The following is a 19,612-nucleotide window of genomic DNA, read 5'->3' on the forward strand; positions in this document are numbered from 1 at the left end:
TATATAATTGAAAACAGAGAGTGGGCTGTTCCGGTTGAAATCCATACACCCCCTATGGAAAACATGACCTTAATCTCCCACACAAGGGGTGTATATTTCGAATAGAGTCACCCATTCAGGTAACCCCATTTGAAATCTACACTCCCTGTGTCTGGGAGATTAAGGTCATGTCTTCCATAGTGGGTGTATGGATTTCAACTGGAATAGCCCAATACATATATTATAGGAAAGTAGAAATGGTCTCGTTGGCAATGGCACAGTTCGTTAAACTCAATTCAAAAATAAGAGCTCAAAATTTGACCTCAACTTGTGGGGTATGTGTTTTCATACGTACCTCACGTTTAAAGGTCATCATGTGAATAATATAGACGTTATTGGGGTTAAAGAACCTTGTCTTCACAGATGAGTGTTTGAAATCGTAGTGAGGGTTTGTATTTGTCACATGAAGAATTGATAGCAATTTACTCACTGCTTCGGATTCTCTGATTTAAACAGCCGGGGACTATCCCAATCGGTTATTAGGTACATTTAAACTATTTTGACGTGTGACCGCGGGATGTGACCTAGGTCATCCTCGATCTATGATAACCTCGTTCTTTCAATATCATAAAAGTAAAGTTAACTGCTGACATCGAAGATTGCCCCCTTTTTGGTAATTTCTTTCTGTACTTTTTGGTATTTAGTTGTGTATCCTCAATAAAACTTGATTGCAGAAAATGCGAAAAAAATTATAAGCTTATCAACATATCAGATATTAGAGATGATTCGGTAACCTATTTCAGTGGTGAGTAAATATTGTTCAGATGGGTGATATGTGTGTCACAAATTTGAAGACGTACAAGAACGAAATTGAAGAGTGTGTGGGTTCAAGCGGGTGTGTTCATGTATTAACTGTATGTTGTAAGTATGTAAAGTTTACTTTAACGGGCAAAATTCTAAATCATTATTTCAGCTTCTTTACAAATAATTCTTGCAACCAAAGCGGTGTCAATTTCAGCTGCTTAAAACTACTACGAAGATAGACTGAGGCGCAAATGGTTATTTTACACTATTATTGTATGGGTATTGTCTTATTTTGCCCATATAGTTGAGCAAACTGTTAACACGGCAAATGTTGAGTTAATACATTCCATTGAAAATATACAGAGTGGTTTTACCCAAGCAGTTACGTTATTCATAGCTGACACGAAAATATGTAAGAAATACCAAGCGTTCAAATGTATGTAAGAAATTAAGTATCCAGCGTTTGACAGTGTAAATCTACGCTTTCATTTATGATGGATGTAGCTGCACTAGCAGTACATCAGAACACTACTGCAACTAATGTTTTAGATTTTTACTTGTTATGTACATAAGAGACCTCTTTAAAATGTATTCAAGCAAATACTGTATTTCACATTATGGAATGACATTACAATTTGTTCCATTTATTATATTCCGTATTTTATATATCAGATGAAAAAAAGTCGTCAAAAGTTTAAAGAATTATATTGTCAAGTTTAAGAAATGATATTATGTAAGATGGTGTATGTTGGTGAATGCAAAGAACCAGAGAAGTTTGTTTTTGTATAATTGTTCAATGATTATCATAAAGAAACAGGACGATGATACCATGTTTGAGAGACTTCAATTTGTATTTCAAAAAAAAATTAACATATTAATATTTGAATTTATTGTTTCTAAAACATATTAACTAATTGATGGCTATTCCATTTGAAATCACAGGACTGGCCAAGTCCAAGTGGGGGGGGGCTCTTGCTCCCATTGGCACCGCCATTGGATTTAGGAATCCTACCAAATTCAAAAGTAACTCGTTCCAATTTTCATCCAAAACAGTGAGGTGGGAAAGATTTTTGAATTGTAAACAATGTTTTCAACAACCCCTCTCCCTCTCAGCAGCCCACCCCACCCTAATCCACACGTATTCAGCTGGATTGATCACATGATAATGTGCAGGGGGTGACGATTTAAAATGGAATAGCCTATGGAAGCATTAAAGGTTCTTTGTTATATCACTTCCATTAAAGGAGCATTTCGTGAATTCTCGTTTTAGCACATCCTCATGGTTCAATATCCACGAAATAAAATTATTTCCAAAATGTCAGCTTGATATGGATTGGATTTGCGAAGCATGTGTTACAGCGCCCCCTGGTGGTATACAAATCTTATGTGAAGTAAGTTGGCAGCATGTGTTACAGCGCCCCCTGATGGTATAAAAATCTTGTGTGAAGTAAGTTGAGCGATGAGGCAGTGGATCACGAAGTGCACCTTTAATTATTAACAAAACTATTATGTATTTAAAACTCAGTCTGAGGTATATGAACTCTTTCAAACAATTTGTTAATATATACAGTCATCCTTATAGCATCCAAATAATTATTTTGTTTAATAGATACAAGTTATATAATCATTTTAATGAGAAACTATATAAACTGAAATTTTAATTTTGTTCTAAATGTTTTGTGATACAGTTTTTGTATGTTTGATTTAATAGTTGATTACAAGTTTTCTTTTGATGATTTCTGATCTTAACAATGCTCAATTGAAAGACTAATAGTCATTTATTAAATAATGTCTTTCATCAGTATGGTGTGTCTTCCAAAATTTTAATACAGCCGTGTTTTGTCCTGGTGTATGTGAGTTTAGGAATCAATTACGGCATTTATTCATAAGGTGAAATTTAATATATTGAAGACCTGAGCGCAAGAAGACCGTAAGTCCACTTCGCCCCTCAACATGTATACACTCAAGTTGCGTATAGTTTGGTAATGTTTTATACATGTTCAGGGGCCAAAACAAATCTTTCACAGCCTTTAATGGTGTTTTCACCCTGGAACATGTATTAAACATTGTAAAATCCTAAGAAACTATACGTAACTTTAGTGTATACATGTTGAGGGGCCAAGTGGACTTGCGCTCTTCTTGCGCTCAGGTCTTCAATACATGCATGCATGAAGGCAAAGTTGTAGCTTAGTTCTAGTAAGTAGGAATATCCAAACTTAGCCCAAACGGGCTATTCTATCTAAAATCCGCACTCCCCCTGTGGAAGATTTTGGAAATATCTTCCACAGGAGTGTGAATTTCAAATACAATGAGCACATTAGGCAGCACCATTTGAATATATACCCTCTGCGAAAAAGGGTGAGCTGCCTAATAATGTTAGTTCCATTTGAAATGCATACTCCCCCTGTGAAAGATATTTCCAAAATCTTCCACGGCAGTAGTGGATTGTAAATGATTAGCCCATTGCCTGTAGGTTATATGTTGGAAATGGCATGCCAAAATTAAACAAACATGGTGCGATTTTTATTCTTTCAAATGAGTATTGTATGATTTTACATATTCCGATGGACAATGTGTTTAATTCTGAGATCGTTGAGTGTAGTAGGCCCATTGACAATTTAAAATGACGATAATATTATACAAATCTAACATGACAAATAGTGCAATATATTAAGGCCAAAACAAAATGACTTGTTGAAAGATTTTATTTTAGTGTTTTAGATTTTATCTATCAATATCATCTCCACAATATCATCACAAAGAATATCATCTTCATTTGAGCACTTTGTAAGATCTGTGGATAACAATAATCCCACGTCCCCAGGCCCGTACGCAGGATTTTTTTCTGGGGGGTGCTGATTTAGAAAAAAGTGGACCTTTTTTCCAGGGGGCAATTTTGTGAAAAGTGGACTTTCTTCCCAACATTTGGACCTTTTTTCCCAAATTTGCACCCCCTTACCCTAGTTCCCGGGTAAGGTAAGGTAGGGTTGACATTTTGCTGTCGTTAGAACGAGCGTAAAGGATGTTCCTACAATTACCTAGAAGCGTTTGGCCACTTTCATTGGCGTTATAGTGCAACAGCGGGTGAACCGTTAGAGTTGTTGGTATCCACTTCCCCTTTGGTAGGACGAGGGTTTAAAGCTGCCAAAGGAAAAATTGAAGATCTGGTAATAAGTAACATCAGATGCTGTGTTTTTGTATGGGAGGCATAACTATTATTTGTCATGATTCTTTTTGTTTTGTTTTTTATCAGTCTGTTCCGAAAGATGACGTATTTGCTATTTATTAAATAACGCAGATGCTGTGTTTTTACTTGGGGCCAATAGGCCGAAAAAATGTTTTGGCTCTCGTCACCTCACTCCTCAATTTCTGAAATTTCGGATTTTTTTCTTTTGCGAGAACATTCAAGATTTTTCAAAAACAGTTTAGACTTTGGACTGCTTTAGGAAAGCTTAATACATAAAAATTAGTTTATTAGAGACCAAGGATCATTTCTAAATCTTTTATGGTACCGTACGGGTTTATCCCTGAGAATATCACATTTTGGGAAAAACACCTCCTTTTCTAGAGCACTGTTGGAAAAGAAAACTACTAACAATGCTCAATTTACATTAAAAAAAATACTCCCTCTGAATCCTCTGGACGAGAACCAATACATTAATTTTATACGGCCAATTATATTAACCACGTGGCTTTCGCCTCAGAGAGAAGAATGTGTACAAGTACAGTATAAATACATGAAACTGTTTTTAGTTTTTTATATTACAATTTATTGCATATTATGTTTTCCACTTAGTTATAAGTTAGAATTATTGATATGCTACTACAATGAATAAAAGTATCAAACTATATTCGGACTATTTCATTTCAAATCCACACACCCGATTGATGATTTCAATCCCATATCTCAATTCCTGTTGCACGTGTATGTGTTCACTCCAGCTTTCACATTTTTGTTTAATTTTAGACAAATTGGCTTCAAATTTATGAGAAAATTGGAATATTAATCCAAAATCGTTTACGCCTTTCAAATATTTTATGGACGCAAAATGGTTAGATATAGAATTGTTTAAACTATTAAATTTGGATGGAATTCAAAAGTCTTCCTCAGTGGGGGTGTGAATTTCAAATGGATCAGCCCTTTACCATTTTTAGTATGTATTTTGTTGATGATGAGATATATCAAGTCCATTTTTATCACTAACAAATTTTAATATAATCACGGTATGTTCGTAACACCGTACAATTATTTCAAAAATATTGAAATGAACATTTATTGTATAATTTACATTTTTTTCATATAGCTGTATACATTCCATAACTTATATGGAAACGTTTACATCATTTTCACAACTTATATGGAATCTGTACCGTGACTGTCTAAATGTGTTTAACCTATAGTGTATTCACTATATTTTGTACGTGATTTTGTATTTAACCCTTGTTTACCTGCACATAATGTGCGATACCATGCATCACGTGACCTGTCATCGTTGAATTGAAAGTGCAATAAACCTGATATAATCAAAACAAAAACAACTCATGTTTTCCCTTGTTTGTTTGTTGTTTTCGCTCAGTGCAGACACACTTGGGTCCTGATGTGACCAGGCTCAAGCAAAATGCTAAAGCTATGCTTAACTTAGCTTAGGGACCGTTCAAAATTTACGCCATGTGGGGAATGGTAGTTTTAAGGGTGGTGCCGGATTTTTTGGGGGAGGGGGTTTGAAGGGAATCTGACATTTTACATCCACCATGAGAGGGAAATGATAATTTTAAATGGAGAAAGGGGGATCCGAAAATTTTGAGCGGACGCGAGGGTGACGCGATTTTTTTTCTGTCAAAACGCCCACTTCCCCGGCGTAAATATTTAGCGGTCCCTTATACATTCAGTGCTGCGAGAATATTCAAATTCAAATTTTACAACGTATAAATGTGGAAATATTCACATTTAAATACACATAATTATGCACATCCAAATAACAATACCCCATACATCAAACCTATTACCCCCACACCCACTCAAAAAGGAAGTAATGTGATATAAGCTCCATATAAATGACTTTAATAACAAGCCTTTAAATAATTTTGTGACACCCCCCCAGGCCCCCCACCCTCCCATTTTTGTGAAATGAAATATGAATCCCGGTAATAATTATGATAAATTGAAGAAAGAAAGAAAGAATGCATGAATGAATGAAAGAAAGAAAGCAAGAAAGATAGAATGAAAGAAAGAAAGAAAGGAAGGTATAATGAAAGAAAGAAAGAAAGAAAGAAAGAAAGAATGAAAGAAAGAAAGAAAGAAAGAAGGAAAGAAAGAAAGGAAGGTAGAATGAAAGAAAGAAAGAATGAATGAATGAATGAATGAATGAATGAATGAAAGAAGTGGGTTATCTACTGAAGATAGCAAGTGAGCTATCTACTGAAGATAGCAAGTGAGTTATCTACTGAAGATAGCAAGTGAGTTATCTACTGAAGATATCATTTGAGTTATCTACTGAAGATAGCAAGTGAGCTATCTACTGAAGATAGCATTTGTGCTATCTACTGGAGATAGCATTTGAGCTATCTACTGAAGATAGCATTTGATCTACTGAAGATGGCAAGTGTGTTATCTACTTAAGATAGTATTTGATTTATCTACTGAATATAGCAAATGAGCTATCTACTGAATATAGCAAGTGCAGTGGGTTATCTATTGAAGAAAGCATTTGAGTTAACTACTGAAGATAGCAAGTGGGTTATCTACTGAAGATAGAAAGTGGGTTATCTACTGAAGCTAGCAAGTGGGCTATCTACGGAAGATAGCATTTGAGGTACCGTATCTACTGAAGATAGTAAGTGGGTTATCTATACTAAAGATAGCAAGTGTGTTATCTACTGAAGATAACAGTTGAGTTATCTACTGAAGATATCAAGTGGACTATCTACTGAAGATAGCAAGTGGGCTGTCTACTGAAGATAGCAAGTGGGCAATCTACTGAATATAGCAAGTGGGTTTTCTATTGAAGGTAGCAAGTGTGTTATCTACTGAAGATATCATTTGAGTTATCTACTGAAGATATCATTTGAGTTATCTACTGAAGATATCATTTGAGTTACCTATTGAAGATAGCAAGTGTGTTATCTACTGAAGATAGTATTTGAGTTATCTACTGATGGTAGTAATTGAGCTGTCGTGAAGATTTCAGTAGAGAACTACATGTAGAAGTTTATAATAATAATTATTATTATTTAATCTTATAATAACGCATTACATCAAAGACCAGCTTTACAATAAGAAAAAACATTGATGTAAAAAATGTGCTAAAAAGTAAAAAAAAAAGACATACACATTTTACATATCAGGGCGGCCAACATCCCAAGGGGAAAGAGAGGGAAGATTTCTTACATGGAAAAGACTTCTCACAGGGGGAAAGACTTCTCCTTCCCCTGATTACACTACTGAGTGAGATGTCAGTAAAAACGACTGATCTATCTGAGCTATCTGCTGAAAAATGCATTTATATAGGAGAAATAAATTTGTACACCAAAGTTGATGTGTTACTGGAATGATTTTTGTTTTAGTGATGCCTATATAGGCCTAGTTATGCATATCTATATCATATAGGGCCCTACGGAAAATAAAGACCGACCTGATATGATTATGCAAAACAAACAACGTCTTTATTTCTAACTCTTTAGAAAACGTTTTCGGTGCATTTATATGGCCTATATTATAGGTGGTTAGCCATTCGAAAGTAATACTATACTAATGCGACACGTTTGATAACAATGCCCGCCCACTTACAAAGATATGAGAATTTTGACTTGTGTACTGTATTAAAAGTGGCAGACATACCGAATTCGCTACTTGCACGGTTCCGCCATTATGCACTATGTGCGGGGAGAGCCTCGAACTGGCAGCATACATGAAAGGAAGAATTATGTAACCTTACACAGAACGTTATGACTAGTTCAATTCCCATTCATGTATGCTGCCAGTTCGAGGCTCTCCCGCACATAGTGCATAATGGCGGAACCGTGCAAGTAGCGAATACTGATCAATTTAAGAAGTGTGTATTAATTGAGTTATCGTCAACACACAGTGCTCCAGGAGCAACTTTGTTGCTGGTAGTTAGGGGTGATGGTAACTCAAATTTGCTATAGGGGCCTAGTCTTATAGCCTATACAAATACAATGGTGCATGGTGTGTGGGTATTATTAGTGGAGTGGGGAAGGTGGACACTCCCGGGGGGTCACTCACATGTACGGGTATGTGCGGCGGTGCACGGGTCCCTTTTTCAGGCTCTCCTGCAGTTCCTGAAGACCCACATTTGCATCATGCTCCAGTTCATTGAGCCTCACACTCTGAAAATTGTAGTTCTTTTGCACAAATTTGGAATGTGATTTTTTTTTTAGCTCCAAAGCCAATAATTCGGCCCAATTTTAGTTCACAGAGCCCCACAAATATGTTATATACGCCCTACACCCCTACCAAAATTTAAGTTGAGGGCCCCCCCCCCCCGACTATACTCAGAGATGGAACCGAGGTTGTAGGACAGTCTATATTATACAAACCTACTGTGCATTATTGGACACATGTACAGATATAGTGAATGTCAACGGATTCAATTTTTTGATAAATCTATTGTGTACGTAAAACTTTAGTATATACCAGAGAAGCCGACAATTTTATGCAATATTTTACTATCATTATTGTTTCTTTCAACTTTCCCGTCAAAGTATTGTATGATGCATGTAAGACACAATGAAAGTGACAGGTACATGCATCTTGTATTCAATTCACAGATCTAATGTAATCGCTATAGGATCCACAACATGCTAATCTATCAGGCAAAGTTCTTTCACCCCAATACATTTATACAGTCATTGGATGACCTTTGAAAATTTGGGGACAAAAACTCATACTCTGCAACTTGAGGTCAAATTTTGCACTAGGAGTGTTTAATTGAGGTTATTCAACTATGCCATTGGGATGAGGCAATGGGCTATTCCAGATAAAGTATGCCCACCCCCCATAGAGGATATGGAAACTTGATGCTCTAAAAATCTGGAAATCCTCATACTAAGAGCAAGAAAAGTCTGGAAATCCAAGTAGCAAGTGTGTTCAAGGGGGTTGAGGAATAAGATTAAAAAAAAAAAAAAAACTGGATTTCCATTAGCCATCCCAAAAAAAAAATCTGGAATTCCAGGAGTGAGGAGCAAAAAAACTGGATATCCAGGTAACATTATTGTGTTCAAGGGGGTTGAGGAATAAGATTTTGATCGGAAAAAAATCTGGATTTCCATTAGCCATTCCAAAAAATTTCTGGAAATCCAGGAGTGACGTTAAAAAAAATCTGGAATTCCTAAATGAAAGACAAAAGGGCATACAGGAATAGTATGACCAAAGTGTTGCAAAATGCAAAATAAATAGAATTCCAGTATATAGCGGCCATAGAGGAATTATGTTTAAGATGACCAGAAAACTTGGAAAGCGTTATAAAATGAGGGGGGGCGGAACATCTGTAATTCCATAGGGCATAGCTGAAAAACTGTTAAAAATAGTCCTGATTTCAGAGCGTATGAATGTGTATCTGATCTTCTATAAAGTGACCCAAAATAAAACAAATTAACGAAACAGCCACCAAATTATATATCAATTTCCTGGATTTGTAAGCAATTTTGGACTGAAATTTAGCTTATTTTGCATCAAAAAATGTTCCAAGTTTTTATTATAAAAATTGCCAATATTCCCAGTTTTGAGCAAAGTCTGAAATCTGAGACGAATATCGTCTCAGTCTGAAATGGCACCCCTTTTAATTTGTAAATGAAAGCAAGTTCACTGTAAGCAAACGACTACATGTAATTAGTAGGAGCAGAGAAGATCTCTGGTATAGGAGTGATGATGAGTTGCAAGACCTATTTTACCACTGACCTTTTAACAAGTTCAACAAAAGTCAATACTATTATGTAATTGTTCATGGTACATGGCACACACACAAAGGGAAAATCAATATTGTATTTCTTGGTCATAAACCTCATCTCCATGCAGTAGCCCTGGATGCTACCTATCATCTGTTTTATTTACTGGGGCGGGTGCTTTTAGAATATTTTAGTTGAGCTGCATGAGAGAAACTTCCTTAATTCTGTGTATTAAAAACAAATCTACCCATCTTGGCTTGGGGTTTTAATAACAGGCTTGATTTCCGGGATTGATTGATTTTCAGTGATGGATACAAATTTTAAGTTTAGCATTAGTTTTTATTATTTAGTTAGGTAGGCCTAATGTGACAAAATAAAACAGTAAAATAAATTTAATAATAGTATTAATGGCTACGAAAAAACCCTTCTCTACAGGCCCAACCGACCCAGCATTTGTGTTTTTGAGAATTAAAAAAAAAAGTTTATTTTGCTTAATCATAAAATATATTACCATATTTTGGCTGAAATTTTTAGAAAATATGTGAAAATTCTTCAGATTTTGGTGATATTTAAGGGCAATTTTAGCTTCCCTCTAGAAAAAAGCACAAAAAACACCCGACCGTACTTGAAGTTGAAAGGTCCATCTGCCCGTAGAACAGGGTGGGTTTTTATCGTCGCCTAAAATTCTTTTAGATAAATAACATGAAAACAGAAATTTCGACAATAATAGTTTTTGATCATTTTAATGCAAATTTTTAACAAGTTGTATCAGCAAATTCATATAGCGATGAAATACCGGTACCAAGATTACACATAAATATAAAATTTGAAAGAGGGACTCTAGATATACATTTAAAAATCCAAAAGCAAAAATCAAGAAGTACATAATTAAAATTAATTTACTATTATTCAATGATGCTCCCCTCCTAAAAAAATATCCGGACCGTGTTTTGTATCTGGAAAATGTCATATTACAAAGACGAATTCGTCTATGGATTGTCTGAAATTGATAATATTTGAAAGAGGGGCTATGAATACAATATCAGGGTTGGAGGTTTTTTTTTCTTTTTAAATAAAAATAATTAATTAATTTGATTTAAATCGTATTTTGTTGATTTAAATAAATTTTTTGATTCCAAGAACTGCTATACCCCATAATAAAGTCAAAAGAGACCAGTGGAATGCTCGACATATACACAATCCTATCAGGTATTTACAAAAAAAAATCAAATCACGTTTAAAATTTCAAAGGAAAATTTGGTAAAATCATGGGGAAAAAAACCTGTTGAATTCTGCACCTTGAAAATGATTTTTTTAGCAATAGATAAAATGACATCATAGAGGTATCTAATTGTATCCAAAAGGTGTAGAAGCATTACAAATAAAGTAAAACTGTGAATTCAAGAAAGAAATGAACTTAAATTTATCAAAAATTGTAAAAACTGAAAAAGTTGATTTAAATCAGCGATTTTTTTTAATCATTTGATGTAAATCATGATTTAAATCAATTGATTTTTAAATTGACCAAAATCAGGTTTTTGATCAAAAATCACATTGTAAACCAAAAATCACATGAATTGAGTAAAATTTACCCCAAGTAAAAAGGGAAAGGATTTTGCTCTGCTGTTTAGTAAAATTTTGCACAATACCGGAGTAAACGTGTTACTCAATCATGTTGATTACACTTTACACAGTTAGAAGGGACGTTCCCTTTTTAGCACCCAAAAGAGTATGATTTTATCCAAGGTTGAGTTATTTTTTAAGAGTGTACAATTGTGCTAATTCATTTCGTCTTTTTAATGGCAACCAACATGATGAATGATGAGAGATTTTTACTTTCAAGTGATGCAAATAAGACTACTCAACTGGTTTCTTTTTTAATTAGTCAATAAACAAGCCTCTGAAGACACTGCTAGTTTAAGACTTTTGGGCATTATTTTTTTTATATAATGTCACTAATGATAATGGAATTGGAATAGGTTCTAAATTATTTTAGTTAATTAACACTAAAAGTTTGCATTGTACTGACACAGGCTTAATACTATGCACAATGCACATACAATTCACTGAATTCAGTTACATTAATTTGTTGTTTTGGGGGAAATTGGTGATTTTTGCTGACAAGGCTGCTGAATTATATACTCTTGGTATTTGAAATACGATAAATTACAGGATATTTTATATACTGGTTCTTGTGAAAAATATTATGGAGACTGGAACATATACACAAAATAATATTTATATAAATTACTGATCAAGTTTTAGCTTGTATGGATTTTGGTGCTTTTGTCCTAAAAATTACAGAATTCTGCACCCATGACTGCAGAAAAAAAAATTCCCAAATTTGTTCAGTTCATTTTATTATTAGATGCATATTAAACCCAGTAACATTTAAACTTTTGATTGTGCAAATAAATCACCTGGACTGTTGATCTTGTGCCATGTCGGCCATGATTTTTGGCAAATTCTAAAAGCAAGATTTCAGTGCCTCGATTTGAAAAAATAATTGATAATAATTATGTTATTGACCAATAAAAGAAACCCGTTTAATTTATTTGACGTAAATAAATCCAAGTAAGGTAAATCATCCACAGTAAAGTGCTCAACCAAGAAGGGAGCTGGAATATATTCAAAATAGACTTGGTGGTTTATTAAAGTATGAAAAACATGCATATTATGAAAACATGCATATTATAAAAAAAGCATGTGTATGAAAAGGCAAATATATAATATTGTTAATTTTGCTCCTAAATGGTATTTTTGGACTGTGTTATTTTATTCAGTTCATGACCGGTCAGAATGGGACACTTTGAAAATTCATAAGGCCAAGTAAAGTAAAAAACATGTTTCACGTCCAGGTTTTTGAAAAAAAGGAGGAAGAGGGGGCTTTTTATTTTTTATTTTTCATCGCAAAATCGGTGTGAATACCCATAATTAGAGCTGTTTTAGCGTATACAATAATGCCTGGAAAAAGGAGGAGGCCTCTTTTTATTTCTTGTTCTGAGAGATAGGCACCCACTAACTATCACAAACCCTTATAAAAGTGTTTCTTGTATATTAGCAAGGCTATAGAAAGCATTTCTACTTCCTAGACATATTTTTTGAAAAGTTAATAACCGAATTTCAAAAAATAAAAATAAAATTGAAGAAACCTCAAAAAAGGAAGCGGGAGGGGACGTGAAACATGTTTATTTTTTTATTTGGCCTAATTCGAAAAGTTTTTGTCCGATTTTGACCATTTAACCATCAAAATACAGTGAGTTATATCCAGACAACAATCGTTTGCAACAACAGCGGCAATATGAAATTTTGATGGTCGTCCTAATACCTGTGGGTGCATTGTAGGCCTACTATGTACGAGGGGCGGTCAAAAAGTTCGTAGAACAAGGTATGCTACTTTTGTCGCACGGTAATGAATTTGGTCTCATTTGAAAGCTTGTTCCTTCAAAACATTTACTGCAAAAGTATTTGATTTTTGCATCACTGTATTTGGGCAGGACACTCTGCTGAGGAAGCCTGTCTCCTTGAATTCACAGGTACTACCAGAAATGAACACAGGGTCATCCTGGAAATTTGTTCCGACGGTGGTGAAAACTCACATAAAATTTAACAATGTACAGTTGCTGTAAATCAACTTGAATTGAAAGCATTAGCCAGACGAGTGTGCAGATGCCATTTGGACACCCTGTTTTCAATTTTGACACCATAAAATTCTGATTTTTATTATGGAGTGAATAGGAAGTGGACACCCTGATTTCAGTGTAGAATAAGGTATTTTTGACCATTTTGGACACCCTAAAGACAACCCTCTGGCTAATGCCTTGCTGTAAATGGTGATGAAGTCCTTGATATTCAACAGCAACGAAATGGTCCTTAAGAGTTCAAGGATGGAATGAGTGTCCTTGAAGATCATCCAAGGTCCAAAAGACTTGCTGACGTCACCACTAATGATATACGTGCTGGTACAGTAGCATTGATTAATGAATAAAGAACCAAACAAGAACGAGGAGATAGCCACAAAAAATGACAACTCTGATGAAAGTGTTCTCAACATAAATTTATTAATATTTGGGTATTACAGGGTGTCTTCTAGATGGAGTCCCAGTGTACACAAAATTGACATAATCAGTTGACATAATCAGGTCAACGCCTTCTATCTATACACTTAGAATGAGGACCGAGACAAGTTTCGTCTATTCGCTACTTGCACGGTTCCGCCATTATACACTATGTGCGGGGAGAGCCTCGAACTGGCAGCATACATGAAAGGAAGAATTATGTAACCTTACACAGAACGTTATGACTAGTTCAATTCCCATTCATGTATGCTGCCAGTACTAGGCTCTCCCCGCACCTAGTGCATAATGGCGGAACCGTGCAAGTAGCGAATATGAGATTAAAGGTGATAAGACATTAAATCACTGGAATTATGAGTCTATTCGGTGGACACACCTGGATCTTCCACCCCTAAGAAGATCATCACTCAATTACCATAGTGGAAGGTCTTCATCGCTGTTTTCGGAAATTCAGGGAGCGTCTTGATGACAATTCATTTGCCAAATGAAAGTGCAATAATGGGCATATATCATACAATTTTGATAGCAAATTTGAGGCAAGCCATCAAGTGAAGAAGGTTGGTGGTAGAAATGGGACTGTTCTTGGATTGTGTCATTTATTCTTAGTTTGCCAAGCTGCCATTCAAGCTATACCTTCATAATAGGTTTGCTGGTGATCAATGCTGGTGAGCCTTCACTGAAGAGTGGCTCACAAACATCCGTTTTGTTGATATAGAAGGTTTCAAAAAAAAATTGCGACAGGTGCATTTAGGTATGCAATGACCACGTTTAAGATTGACATAGAAAGAATTTCGCTACTCTCTTAAATGGAAAGATTAGGGTGAGTGAAAAGTCCAAATTAAGATTGAGAAATCAGTCTTAAAGATTGAAAATTCAAACTAAATTCCATTGCATTTTTAATCTAATTTTAGACTTTTCCCTCAACTCAATCTTTAAGATTGATTTTTCAATCTTTGGTTTTAAGAGAGCAGTAGGCCTACCCTTTCAAGTACCTTGTTCTACGAACTTATTGACCACCCCTCGTATATATGTCCTAGAAGTCAGTCTCACATCTCATTCTATTTCAGATATAACAATACATGTACTCTCCCAAAAGCAAGCTTGAGAACTAGTTTGGAAAACATAAATCCAGTTACAAAACAACAAAATATCCGGGTAGGCCTATACCCCGGGCCTATACTTATAGAGCCTACCCCACTAACGCCGCATTTTCTAAGAGTAGGACGAACTCATTCTCATCCAAACTTGTTCAAATTTTAATCAACATAATTTGTCAGTCAAGTAGGCCTATACATGTATTTGTTCACTTAAGACCGATTGGTTATTTGTTGTTGTTTTTTGTTGGAAAACATGAGCACATGACACAGACAAGGTATTATTAATTGCACCATTCCATGATACATCTTTATTTATTTTTGGTAACAATAAAGAACCATTTCCTACATCTTCCAAATCTGGGTGTTTGCATTAATTTTGGAAGACGTGTGTGCACTTTATTATTACTCTTATCATGTGTCGTATTTTATTCATACGTCTCCAAAGAATTTATATAATAATAAGCTCTTTAAGGGCGTACTACACCCATATATTGGTTTGATTGGTCTAAATAAATATTTTTTCATTTATAGCTAGGCGATATATGCACGGATCATGTGAAATAAAAAAAAATATGAAACCAAGAAGAAAAAAAGTGCTTTTAAACAATTGTAGTAAGTCATTTTAGCCCTATATATATTCACAAATAAATATAAAATAGTTACCAAAATCACAAACGTTAAGCTTACGGAAAATTACCCAATATGGTGGTATAGGTGACAAGAAATACAATTTTTTTCAACATTGCTGTAGTATGGTTGTGGTAACCTGTTACCTGTGGCTTAATTAAGTTTCAGTGAAATAATGTCGCAAGTTAAAAATACAAAATATAGCTCAACATTGAAAATAGAAGCATTTTAACCAGTTCCTTTTTGATAGTTGTGGAGCACCAAGTTCATGAAGTCATAAAAGAAATCAGGAACCACTTATTCCCATTTTACATATCAACTTTATTTCCCTAACGTGTTAGCAACACATATCCAAAATTTTAACGAAATCCGTTGATAGTAAGCTTTCCAAAATGAAGTGAATTTAAATCATCAGTGATGTACCACCTTTTGGCTTCTACTTTTAAAAGCATGTAAGCTACGTTGATACCGATGCCACCAATAAAACGAGAAGATTTGCCCCTTCATTTTGCATACCACTTTGTCCATTTTTTTTTGTAATTTCTTCACAAAATGCAAACAAATGCAAAAAAAAATCAATGGGTGTAGTACCCCCTTAAGACCGTCCCCAATCAGGGAATTCCCTTTTAACAAAGGAGCACCTGCGTAGTATAAGGTACTGCAGATATTAGCATAAGCACCATCGGCGCGACATGATCGGACTCGCTCTACTTGTTGTGGCTTCATGTCTTTATCATGTAGCCTATATATTATGTAATATATTTATTTCATTCAAATACAGTTTTATATTTAATATAAAAAACAACATTTGAGGCTTTAGGTATTTTAGTCTCAGCTCAAACCAAAGTAAGAAAGTTTGAATTCTTATGCATATCCATTGACAATACAACAATATTCGAGATAAAAGGTAGAAAAACAAAAAGATCTAGGTTTAAGAAAGAAAGAACAGTATTAAATAGAAAATAATTAAGGACATAATTAAGGAATTTTGCCCTAATGAATTTTTAGAAAGAACTGAAGCAAGAAACTTAGTTTCACAACCCAATCCTTTTATAGTTCGAAACGTTACAGTTCATGGACCTAAAGACCCGCGGTTTAACAAAATATTGCTATGTAGACCTATTGAGAAAGCAACATGATTACCTCGTTCCCTCCATGTAAGTAACTATATTTGCAAAATGGGGCCGTAAAATTGGTTATATAGTCAATTGAAAAATTTCAACTTTTTTTGAGCATTTTAAAAAGACCCTCTATACCCCTCCATGGAATTCCAGATTTTTCATGCACAAAACAGGGTCGGAAATCCAGGTTTCTTCCTCAAGCATGCTTTTGAATTCCAGACATTTTAGAATAAATGTTATTTGCCCACTATGGGGGGGGGTACATGTTTTATCTGGAATAGCCCATTTCCACCCCAGCTTGCCAAAAAATCTTGGCCCAATCGCGGGTCAAATCATCAAAAAGTCACTGTGGGATACTAACTTACGGAAGATCGCGTGCACCAATGTCGAAAAGTCGTCCGTTTCCCCTTCTATATGGAACAGGAAAATGTGGAATTGACAGATGTCGCGATGAAAATCTCCAAATGTCGCCCAATTGGGCTACCATTGAATCGCGGGTTTAGCAACCTCCTTTGAACCAAACGATAAAATTCGGTAGGCCTACTCTTTTATAGAACATTTCTTGGCATAGGGCCTATGATGAATGTACATAATATTATAGGCCGGGCTATAAATAATGATAGACTTTTTTAAACATGCTCAGCCTGCAGTGGTGGCTCGGGAACTGGAATTTTGGTAGGCCCCAAGCCGAAACGAATTCGTGTCAGCCCCAAAGTAGCCTACCATTAGGGCCCTAATTTAAAGTAAATTAATTTTAAGGTAAAATTCCAAATTTTAAGGTAAAACTCAAAATTTTAAGGTAAAATTCCGAATTTTAAGGTAAAATTCCAAATTTTAAGGTAAAATTCACAATTTTTAAGGTAAAATTCACAATTTTGTAATCCAAAGTACATACAAGTATATCATTTTGAAAATTAAATGAGTCAAAGAATCCTATATTGGTAACATCAGGGTTTTTTTAAAGTTCAGTTTTTGAAAAAACTGGAATTCCAGTCCATAATCATGTGAAAAAACCTGGATTTCTGATATCCTCTATGGGTCCCACGTTTGGTAAATTGTGTAGTGACTGAAATTAGCTGGAAATCCTGCTTCAGTAGGGGAAAAGACTGGAATTCCTGTCCATAATTTTGTAAAAAAAACCTGGAAATCCGATATCCTCTATGGGTCCCACGGTTGGTAAATTGTGTAATGACTTAAAATTGTCTGGAAATCCTGTGTACAGTAGGGAAAAAAACTGGAATTCCAGTCCATAATCATGTAAAAAAAACCTGGAAATCCGAGTTCCTCTATGGGGGGTGGGCAGGATTTATCTGGAATAGCCCAATTGTGGTCTATAGTGATAGTGAATATGACTCTATCTGCCATTTTAGCTGCCCTATAGACATTTGACCTTTTTGCATTCTATATTGAACACAGTGTAAAACAAATCACACCTGGCAGCTATTGTAAATAGGACTTAGGCAAGGGACTTGGTCAAAAGTGGTTTTAAAAAATGGGCTAAAAATTACAATAAAAGAACTAAAAATCTTAAATAGCGGGGAGAGGACATGGGGGGGCAAAAAATCACAAATTTCAGAATTGAACTTTCAGTATGAAAAATACATTTAAAATGAATACAAACAAGCCCAGTATTGGTTCAGTGTTTCTTGAGATAACCTTTGATGTTAATAAAAAAATTTTTAAAAAAGAAAATATCTCCAAACTTGGAACTTTTTATGTTGAAACTTATGGACAGCACGCAAAGTACTGATTTATATGTATTAGACCTATGCTTCCAATTCCAGAAAAATACAGCACTAATTTTTTTGGATTAAAAAAATATTATCCTAGCTGTTTTTTCAAATGAAACATATCTAAAATCCTAATCCTTTGGTTAGTTCTAATTGGCAATAAAAGTCAATTTTTTAGCGGCCAATTTTTGGAAATAAGGGCCAAAAACGTGCGTTTTTAAGGCATTTTTCATATGCTGTGACAATCAAGCCCAAAGACTTATACAAACACTAATTTCAAGTTATGCATTCTAATTTTTGGAAAACACATTTTCTAATCTTTTTCATAACCAATTATCAAAAATAACATAACATATTAAAATTACGAGCTAACTCTTAGCCTATGCTCAAGATTTTGAATGCTTAGACTTGTGCCAAGCATTGTGACCGCAATTGTAAGAAAACATGCAAAATTGCATGTTTTGGGCCCATTTTCCTTCAATTTGGAAAAATATCAAAATTTGACTTTTATTGCCAGTTAGAACCTACTTACTAAAGGATTGGGATTTAGCCATGTTATATTTAGCAAAACAGAATAATATTTTTTTAAGCAAAAAAAAATAGTTCTGTATTTTTCTGGAATTAGGGAGTAGGCTAATGCCTTCATTTATATATTTTAAAAATTGACTGCTTCGGTGTCGAGATATCGACTGCTTGGAAAACAAAAGTGCTAACTGCAATAGCTGCCTTGAGCACAAATTGTTACCTCACTTTGTTTAACTAAAGCAGGTAACCGTTTTATGCACCAAGCAGCACGTGAAGTTGACTTTTTGTATAAGAATTACACACTGGCATGCATACAATAGGCCTACACATGGCAGAGAAAAAAGAAAGATGTAGGCTCTAAATCATGATCATGTTCATTAACATTTCTATTTCCAGCATTGCGGTTGGTACCGGTATATTATATTGACTTAAGTTTAATAATAACTTCGACGAATAAAAGTGTGACTAAAGTTTAGCCCAACGTTGACTGGATAATGACAAAGAATATCGCCATACGACCTTAAATAGTGAACTCGTACTACACAATGAAGGCGATTATTAAGATATCCCATACTGCAATGCTGCCTGCTGCCACGCTAACTACAACATGACAGTAAGTTTGGACGACAAAATCGTTTGTTTCATGGGGTTGGGAACACTCCCATTAAGAGTATAAACCACCGTTTATCAGTGGAGGCGTCCGACTAAAGACAACGGAAGTTCGCGGGTTCGAATCCCATGCAGCGCAT

The sequence above is a fragment of the Amphiura filiformis genome, chromosome 10 (genome assembly GCF_039555335.1).
Source record: "Amphiura filiformis chromosome 10, Afil_fr2py, whole genome shotgun sequence".
NCBI lineage: Eukaryota > Metazoa > Echinodermata > Ophiuroidea > Amphilepidida > Amphiuridae > Amphiura > Amphiura filiformis.